Below are 11,404 nucleotides of genomic sequence, written 5' to 3' on the forward strand. Positions count from 1 at the left end.
CTTACAAAAACAACTATGAAAAAAGAGAGACCTAGGTTCTAAGTTTCTAAAAAGAGTATTTACATAAAAATTCATATATATTGATTTAAGTGTGGAGTATCTTTTATAGTTTTTGGAATTTCGACGCATATCTTGGATTTGTTAGCTACTAGGGGTGGCAGTGGGGTAGGTAAGGGCGAATTTTTGCCCTATCCGATCCCGTTTCGCCTTTCTTTCATTTTACTACTATCTGCCTCACTCCTACTCATGGATAGTAAGACTGCTTTACCTTAATTCGCTCTCACGGCACTACAACATTTTTAGTCTAAGGTAATCCTTATTCGAAACAATATTTAATAAAAGTTGCCTTAGATAGAAAAATACAACATTTTTTAAGAGTTGCCTTTGAATAAGGCAAAGATAACAAATTTTTAGACCACTCACAAAAATTGTTGTCTTTGATATCTAAAGCAACACTTAAAAAATATTACAATATAAAACATTTAAGACACATTTTTAAATAAAAATACAATATTTTATAAGGGTTATCAAAAAAATTAAATAAATAACTTTTATAAAAAGTTGCCTAAAATCATTCATAGCTAAAAATTTTAGAAGAATACTTTTCATCATATTCCCCCAAATAATTATTTCCCAACCAAATAACTTAGAAAAAAAAGAAAAAAGAAAAGCCAGGTCATTTCCATTGCTTCAGTTCATCACTACCACCCACTGTTCGAAAAAAAAAAAGAAAAGCCCTAACTTTCGAAATCAACCTAGACGGTGACACAAACGGCACCAGGTCTCGTTCGCGTACGATAGCAGGTCTCGTTCGCAGTGCTGTCCACCCCAACCGGCGATGGCGCGGTGCTCCCTTTCATAGGCGTCGACGCGTTGCTCCGATCCCTCCAAAGGCGTCGGTGCAGTGCTCTCCTTCGCGGTCATCTTCTCCATGCACGCTGCTCCACGGCTTCTCCTCCTCCTGTCTCAGCTCCACGTATGCGGTCACCTTCAAGAAATCCCTCTCCTTCTTCCTCCTCTTCCACTGTCTCGCCTCCTCCTCTTCGCAAGCTCAGACAACACTACATGCGTATTGCTTGGTAAGAAGCTTCTGATTTTTACTATGGAATGGAATTTCTGAATTCTTTGATTCTGAATGAAGATTGGAAATGTTCTGAATTTTAGTATGAAAATGAAATTTTTGAATGCATTTATTCTAAATTTTCGTCATGAGAATGTTCTAAATGTACTGAATTTTAGTAATACATAAAGCTGCTATATCATAGGTTTCATGTTGATGCTGATTTTACATTGATTTTTGCAGATAAACCACTAATTCAAGAGCTTCACCAGTTTTGGAATTTCAGTTGCCAAGGCAGTGGGCTTCTGTATTCAGCGAACTTCCTCTTGATCCACAATGTAAACAACGTAGTTTTTCTTCTTTAATTTACAGTTTAGCTTCATGGGTCCAAAGTTATATGTGAACACATCATAGGTAAATATTTTCCTTCTTAGCCCTGGACATCTAGCTATTTCTTGGTTGTGCTTCTGATCTTAAAAAATTCACGTTCATACCATTTGGATGGTGTTATTTAGCAATTAGCAGGGAAACAAAATAAAAAGTGTCATAGAAAAATCTGTGTGAAATGACTTTTAGGATGTGTAGTAGTTTTATGTCTTTAATAGCATGGAGTGATATTGTGTTTGGTTAGTTTTGATAAACAAGATATGCATCCTTTCTTGTTCATGTTTTAAGATTATGCTATTAAATTATTCAATTATTACCATTCATTAACACAGCATTTTCTAATTTGGACATTCTGAAGTTTGTGCTCGATACTCTTTTGTTTTATTTTGTCTTAAGTGGAAACTGGATGTTTATTATACCAAGATAGTTCCTTTAAATGCATCCTCAATTCGAAATTAAAGTTGATGGGGATGGTGAATATAGTGGAAACCTGAAATTAAATAGAAGTGAAAACCTAAAATTCCTTTAAAAGCATGAGTTAAGCTGGGTGTATTTAATGTTATTGGTATCTTTGTGTAGTATGTTTATACTTCTTTAATCTTGCAAATACATCTATATGTTCTGAATTTTTAATCAGAGGCCAATAAATGTATTAAATGAAAAGTAAACTTTTACTTCTATTTAATTTGTTGACTTTGTTTTGAATAATCTCTTAGCCAAATAAATGTCTTAATTGAAAGTTATGCCATGATGCACGTGCCAGAGGCTTAGCTAGCACAGTAGAACTACATCTTGGTTGTTGGAGAGCAGAAAGCAAAGACTGGACACTGGACAGGTGCTTCTTATTTTCGCTTTGAATGCTACATTAACAGTTCTCACTTTCAAGTACAGTTGTTTAGTTAAGTTATATTGAATCCATTTGATGATATTTTGATTGTTGTTATCTGCTTAATCCATGCTAGGATTTTCAATAAGAATTGAATTCATACACTTTAGCTTGTCTATACTTTATAGTAGCATTTAGTGATGCATTATTAAGCAAAGTTGCTCTTATAATCTCTATGAATTTGATTGTTTTCCTCCACCTTAAATTGAGAAAGGAGAAAACACAGAATAATAATATTTTTTTTATCATGCTGAAAGTTAAAACATATTGCCTTTTTAATATCTATATTCATGGTGTTCCTTTTCGAACTAATATTTCTGCGAACCTGCAATTTTTTTGCGAGCCTGCAATTTATCATGGTCAGGGATTTAATATTTTTAGAATATACACACCTAAAAGGCATTAGAATTTAGGTGTATAACTTTTGAGTTAAAATTCTCTACTCATTACTTTCCCCTAATTTTAGTATGTTATAACTTTATGATTGGTATCTTGGTATGTAGCGTGAGAAAAAAGAGAACAAAGAGGAACCAAATCAAGCTGAAATATTTGTTGCAACTCGAAATGGACTAAAAGGGAAATCACTTGATGTAGAAACACAAGCTGTTATTGTAAGTTACTCTATAATTTTTTTGTTTTAGTTGCTATTTTATGGCTGTCATGGATGATGTTTTAGTTGCTATTTTATGGCTGTTTTATTGCTATCATGGATGCTGTTTTAGTTGCTGTTTTATGGCTGTCATGGTTGCTGTTTTACAACCTTAAAAACTGAATTAGACGAGTATAAGCAACGGCTACAAGGTATATGTGTGCAAATAGTGCACAAGATCCAAATTTGATTCCTCGGCATTCTCCTCCATCGACTCATATGCTAAATCATGATTAGGTATATGTGTGCTAAATTGTTGTAATACTTGAATATAAATGTTATTGTTAAGCTGATGTTTTGACTATATTTTTTGTCCATTTAAATTTGACTGCAGCTTTTTTATGGTTGGATGAAGTTTTCTGAAGAGATAAAGGCAATTCTTGGCACAATAGTGAAGCACAAAGTCTTTTTGGTTTCAAATAAAAAAATTAGTTTCTTTTTTGTTTAAGTTCATCATAAAAAAAACATGTGTTTTGCTTACTTATGTTTATTAACTTGGTAACTTAGCAAGAATGTTAATTGGCACTTGGAAGACCTTTCTATATATATGCAATATATATTATTAGCTTATTCTCCTTATATTGATTAAATATTTAAATATTGTTAGTGTGTGCTATATAACCTTCAAATGTCATATAAAGATAACAAAGGTAAAAAGTATATTGCTTTAGATATAAAAAAAGAACCTAAGAAAAACTCAATAAGGTGTTGCTTTAGCTAGGTATTAGAAAAGGCAAATAAACTTAGATAAGTGTTGCTTTAGGTCTATAAAAAAGGCAACTTAAAAAAATTTGGACAAGTGTTGTTTTAGGTATATAAAAAAGGCAACTTAAAAAAACCTGGCCAAGGGTTGTTTTAGGTATATGAAAAAAACTAGAAAAAACATATATAAGTGTTGCTTTAGGTATATGGAGAGGCAACTTAAAAAAAATCTAGATAAGTGTTGCTTTATGTATTAGAAAATAGAACTCGTAAAGAGTATTGCTATAAAGTCTTATCTAAAGCGTTGTGTTTGGGTCCTCTAAGGCAACCCTTTCGTGGAGTTGCTTTTTTTGTAGAAAAGATAACGTTTTTTGAAGGTTACCATAAAAAGGGTTCCCTTTGATACACAAAAGCGTTACCTTAGAATAAAAATGCACGAATCATATCTTTTAAAAATAGTGCAAATTATTTTCTCCCCTAATTAAGAATGCAAGCTCCAATACACGTTTGGTCACATAATGCCTAATCTAATAATAACTAATCTTATTTAATATCTAATATAATTGAGAAAGAGAACATTCCAACTTACAGAAATCACCCTCAACTTTAATATAAGATACAAAGCTATGAAGATCAACATAAACATTATTATCACCAAATGTAACATATAAATCCTCACGTTGAAAAAAATATGCCTAGCAATAGAGATGTATCAATGTTCTCATATAAGAACAGAGAAAAAAAATATACATATAATAGCACATATATAAACAAAAATATAAATTCAAACATTCAGGTTCACAAATTCATAAATACACAGATTCTGATTTAAACATTCAAATTTTCATATTCACTATAAATTACAGATTTTTTCACATATTTATATTGTGAGAGAGACGGGGATGAAGAAGAACTTACTAGTTACCACAGCAACGGGCTTAGCAACGGAGAAACTTGGCGACGGGCTCGCCGGCAACGCAACGACGACGACTCGACGAGGAACTCAACAGCACAGCGACAATGATGGGCTTAGCGACATAGCAACAGCGATAAACTGTGATGGCGACGAGTGGCGCAACTAAGCTTGGCTGTGATTTTTGGAGAAAAAGTGACTTTGATTCTCTAGGGTTGGTAATTGAAGGTGAGTATGAAACGTGAGAGTCTAAGGGATTAATGAATTCTAATTCTTAAAATTATATATATATATATATATGCATTTTGGGGCGGGTAGAGGCGGGTTCACACTGAACCTGATCCCGTCCCATCTCGCTCAACCATCCGTCCCGACCGAAACCCGTTTTATTTAGGGTCGAGTTTAAATTTGTCTCGCCAAGTAGAGGTGGATCGGATATCCGCAGATTCAAATATTCTTGCTACCCGTATTAATTACGAAGAATTGGACACTATATGCTATTGGGGACGAGCTATACATCAAAAAATCAGGCATTCAAAAATATTTAGCGTCTACTGGTAGATCCTAACCAACAATATATCATAAGGTTAAGAGCCTTGTGGTCGTGGGTTTAGGTTTTAAATGCCTAGCTATTAATCAAAACTATTATGTAGAGTTAGTAATCAAGATTGAAGATAGCGACTCTAAGCTATAATTTTATTGAAGAGTTTTATCAAAAAAAATCTATATACTCATAATTATTAGAAATAGATATATATTCAAAAAATACTTTGACATTTAAGTGATACGAAATAAAGATAGACAAAAAGATGTGAATTGAAATTTAATAAAAAAGATATATTAAAATTTAAATAGAAATAAAAGGAATAGATTAAAATTGAGTGTAAAGAGAATCATTCAATTTTTTATCAAATTTTTTAATATAATAAAAAAGGACTCCTTAACTTGATTTACCTACACTATATTTTGGAAGTTGAATTAAAGGGACTAGTTTAATTTTCTATTAAATTTTTCGATACAACAAGAAAAAATTTATTCAACATTTTAACCTCACTTGTCAACACCATAATTTTATCACAAAATTAAAAAGTGCTTTAACACTTCTCTAATCTCTTTATACGATGACTATAATAATTTAAAAAATATTTATAATTTTTATTAGATTAAAATAAAAAATTTTAAATCTACAAACATAAAGTTCGAACTAATTGAATAACTAAATAAATAAAATTAAAATATATTAAATTAAATTAATATTTTAAAATATAAATTAATAATTTTTAAATAATATTTAAATTTTTTATATCACAAATATTTAAAATATATATGATCAAGTTAATAAATGTTACGTATGTATATAATATATATTTCTGTAAGACTTAGTAAGAGAATAGTGTCTACGGAGAAACATATGGTTATAGGTCCATAAAATAGTTTTTTGATTCATTCACTTTAATATAAACAAGAATGTTAGTAGAAGGGGCTGTGTGTACTAACTTCGGCTCTAAATATGATTTAATAGGAAATGGCAATGAGATAGATAGGAGTGAGTCTTGACTTTACACAATTCTGTCCGTCTTAATCTATTCCACTCAAAATTTGTCTCACTTATATATATATATATATATATATATATATATATCTATTTGTCGGGTACTCGTTCTACTCTATTAACTTTTTCCAAATGTACTTTGGTCACTATTTATTTTAGATTAATAAAATTTAGTATGCAACATCAAAATATTTAAATGAGTAAATCACAAAATGTGTAGATTTTGATTAAAACCTTAATTTATAATCTTATATATTTCTATTTTTATTTATATTATATATGTATTAAGACGAGTAGGGACAGAGCTACATACTGCGAAAGGGGGACAACGGCCCCCTAATTTTAATTTTTTACATGTAAATTATATGTAAATTTCAGTTTAGTCCTCCTCAAAAATTTATTAATATTATTTTATTGTGCAAATATTTTTAGCCCCCTCTAATGTTTCTTCTAGCTTCGCTCCTGAAGACGAGTATATACTAACCTTAACCTTGTTCCATTGTGTAATAAAATTTGCCACAAAGACAATCCACTCAGGCACCTGTCAGCTAATTATCCACTTCGATTATGTTGGGATGGATGCCCACTTTTAGGGATTGAGCTTCCCTTCGCTTGAGACGGATGAGGTATATGTCGGCTTTAAGAAAAATGGTGGTGATGGACATCTACAAAGGCACTTTGACATTTAAGTTAGTAAAAATAAAAGATCAGTATAATATTACTCAGAGGAGCGTACTTTTCACATAGCTAAGTTTGGTATTTATAGAATAAAATTTTTTTTAAAGAAGTTGAGATATTAGTCTTATCTTTCGACCATTATTTAAATTTGTTGTTGAATGGATTATTATCAGCAAAATTTTCTCTAACGAAAGATTAGTCACGTTTATTATTGAATTTGGATTTCGATTTATATGCATAGTTGGACTGGATTCACGGATCAGTTGCTATTCCTATAATTTTTCAAGAGAAAAGATTTGTTAGTTATCAATAGCTAGTTGTGTGATAGCTACTCTTGTAATGATTATATTTTGCATTTGCTATCAATTCATTGTTCCATAATTCCAATTTCATTTATTTTCAACATCACGGAGCTCAACTCAATTCAATTTAATTTACTAAGAAGACAAGTGCAAGTGTGTGTTGGGGAGGGCAGATCAGAAAGACAAATTGTATCGAGAGGCAATGCTGGCCCGCTCTACTAGTTGCCACTAAATAACAAAATCAAGAACAGAAGATCTCAATTTGTATTGACTTGAATGATGCTGCATTATACATCTGATATGACTACGCATCACATGACTTTTAGGTCAAGACTCAATTTCTTCATCCCTAACATTTAAAATCCAATTTTTATTTCAAAAAGTTTTAAAAAGACGGATTTAATATCCTCTCACCATTAAATATAGATGAAATAGTTATATAGAGATTTAAGTTGTAATAGCTCTGCATGCATACATTATTTTTTTTAGAACGTTCATGACATACACTCGACCCAAAATAGCAAGGTTGCGAAAACCGGACCGGTTAATGAACCGGTAAAGCGATTGGTTTACTAGTTCAGTAGTTCGACCGGAGTTTAACCGGGGTTCAACCGGTTTAATTAAATATTAAATAAAATTATTACAAATTTAATATATAATTTTACATATTTAAATTCATTAATTTTTTAAGTAAAAAAATTTTAATATGAAAATAATTTTAAAGTTATACTTCAAAATGAGACTGAGGTAGGCTAAAAGAGATCAGTAAACCAACGCTTTTCCCTCTCTAGACTCAAAGCAATGATCCAGTTCCAGACAACAACCCTGAGGTAGGCTATTATTCCTATCGTTCTGCTCCAAGCTTTGCTCAAGAATAAATATTGGATAGATTTGGAGGAAACCTTAACTTCAGTTTGTGAAGATTAGGACTTTACTGGCTATTACTGCATCAAAGAAGTGATCTTACAGGCAACATTGTCAAGCCAAGACTAATTATTCTCTTATACAATTCAATTATCCCTTTTTGGACTGCCAATATACAATTCAATTGAATATCACATTGATGAAATCTCTTATTGTGCAACAAGCCTCTTATAACTAACCAAACCCTAACTAGGTTCAACAAATTCAATGCTTTTCAACAAAAACTCAGAAGACAGACAACTCAATCTCCAAATCCAGAAACAGAAAAACCAAGTGAAACCATCCAAATTAAATTCAGAATCACATTAAGCAACAACCCAACTCAGAACACAATCCCAACTCAGAATCTAGTACAAAAAATCAAACTCAGAAGCCAAAATCTTAGAAATCGAAACTAAAGAAGCAGCGGCTTACTGGAGACACGGTGAGGGAGGAAGACGGTGACAGTGAGCTCCGAAGAGGATCAGTTTGCGACGGCGAGGAACCGAGCAGAGATTCCACGGCGAGGCTCCGGGGCAGAGATTCACGGAGGAGAGGACGCGCTTGAAGATGATTGAGCAACCGTTCTCGTGACGTAGAGGAGAAGAGGATCGAGGAGGATGACGACGACGGCACCCTCTGTCACTGTCAATGACGACGATCACAGAAGCGGGCTTCACGACCAGCACAAAGACGGTGAGGAGGAGAACAATGGTAGCGACTGGGGGTGACGGTGGCTGGTGGGGCTTCGCGACGAGCACAGAGACGATGAGGAAGAGAAGAGTGGCGGCGGCTGGGGGCTGACGGTAGCGGCGGCTGGGGGCTGACGGTAGCGGCGGCTGGGGGCTCTGATAGGGTTAGTTGGTTAAATTAGGGATTATGGTGAATGTGAGAGTGAGAGAGAAGAGAGAGGGGTAGGGACGTGGGGTGTGTGGTTTTATTTTATTTTTTTCCTTTTTTTTTTTTTTAAAGATACAAAACGACGCCGTTTAGGTTTATATTTTTAAACCAGAAACCCGTTAAAAAATCGGACGGTTCTACCGGTTCATCGGTTAACCGCCGGTTCGACCGATTTTTTCACCGATTTTTTACCAAGCGGTTTCTGACCTTATCCGAACCGGCTAGGTGACTGGTTCCCGATTAATCCGGTTGAACCGGCCGGTCCGGTTCGATTTTCAGAACCATGCAAAATAGAGAGAACGCACAAAAATAAGAGTTATTCAAGAATTAATTTCCTTCAACATGACCATTCTTACCAAGAACTACAACAAAACCTGAACCAATCTCAAAAAGCCATAAATAAAACTTAACTATCAAACACATGATGTGATTGGGGAAAAATTCCTTTTATTCTACAAATTAAACTTGGACATAGAAGAATCTCTCAGGTGATATATGCACAATGATTACCAATGCAAAATATAATGCCTTCCCTGGTAACTCATCATTAATTAGTTTTTTATTTGTTTTTTTACAGTATTTTTTAGTCTGATATGATAGATTAAAGATTAATTCGCTATAAATTTGAACTTTATTTAAGAGTTTATTATTGACCAATAAATTATTGTATACACAAAATGAGATTCGAATTCTTGATATCTGCTTAAACGAACAATTAATAAGCTGATCACTTCACTAACTCAAATTAATTTCATAATTAACTAGTTTAGTTGGGCCATAGATGATATAATATATTGATATATGTGGATGTAGGTGGGACTCTATATAAGCTATCTAATCTTGGTCTTTGATTTAATGCACATTACATCTTATTGAACATATGGTACATAAAGACAAAGTTAAGTGATTAACTAAGGTATGGAATTGATTTGATTTGATGATCATATTTTATATAGAAGAAAATCATATTGATGCAAGAATAATGTCAAAGGGATACCCAAATTAATGAATTAAAAATATCAATGGGAATTGTTGCCAAAGAGAAGTGTGCAATCTAATTTCTTCCACAAAGTTTCCATAAAAGCGACAAATATGTTTTTAAATTTTAAACTACGCATAATAAGCCTCCCTCAGATACAGAAACAATATGCAATAGTAACGATGGGGGTGTCAACTCACCTAACTACTAATCACTTGACGATTGAAGAGGGTGTAAAAAGATAGGAGGAATTTTAAATATATCTATAGAATATCGATGTTTCAGTAATTTTAACTATTAATTTTAATTACAGAAAATATATATAATATATATTAATTAAAATTAATAATTAAAATTATTAGAACACTATTAAAATGTCAGTATTTTAGGTATATTTAAAAATTTTCTAATAAAATATATCTAAGTATATATTTTACCCAACAAAAGTGAAAATTACTACCACCAGGCAAAATTTGAAAGGCAATTAGTCTTTGGTGGTTGATCCTCAATAATGATATATATTATTTAGATTTTTAAAATGTCTTCCACAACTTCAATCATTGCCTTACTTTCCAATTAAACAAAGTGACCAAGAAGAAGTAGCATAAATATTAGAGACCACAAATCATATATTGATAAGTACAAACAGAAATTAAATTAATTTACACTTTCCGTGCTATCCAGCTAGCTAGCTCAGTGATCACAAGAACTCGTAGATCGGTATATAATGCTTGCAATTTCCGAGATCATTCCAAGTTTATGGAGTATGTCCCAACTAGGAGGGTTAGCAACCCAAAATTGAATAATTATTCATGGAATTATTAGATAATAAGTCGGTAAGCTAAGTAATAAGAATGACATTTAAAAAATAGAAAAGGTTGCATCCGATCTTTTAACAACTTAACATTTTTTTTTGTTTTAGTTTATGTCATGGTTACTTGCTATATATTAAATACAATAACGGAAATATTTGGTAATAAAAAAATATTAACCAAAAACAGCCAAACTTATTTTATTTAGTATTCATTAATTGTCGCGACAATTAATGAATACTAAATAAAACAAATTTCGGCTGTTTTTTTTTTTTGTTTCCCTAGCATTACCATATAATAATTATTGTTGCTTTTACTTATAAACACTTTGATAGATAAAATACCTAGTGAAAATGAACGAAAACTTAGTCATTGAGTTTGGCACAGGATACCATAAGACCGGAAAAACATGCATATAAAATCTAATTTAAATCACTATTTTCATATATATATATATATATATATATATATATATATATATATATAATTTTTTATACAAATAATTTATAAATATACATACATACAAAATTATTATAATTCTTATCTCTCTTATAAATATAATAATAAAGCCAAGAGAAAAACTATAATTGTATATACAATAATATAGAATACAATAATATAGAATACAATCAGATACTCGAAAGAAATTCCTTAACTCTTCGTCCGTCCTGAAAAAAGAAA

Source organism: Arachis ipaensis, chromosome B5 (genome assembly GCF_059453495.1).
Source record: "Arachis ipaensis isolate K30076 ecotype BB chromosome B5, ASM5945349v1, whole genome shotgun sequence".
Lineage (NCBI taxonomy): Eukaryota > Viridiplantae > Streptophyta > Magnoliopsida > Fabales > Fabaceae > Arachis > Arachis ipaensis.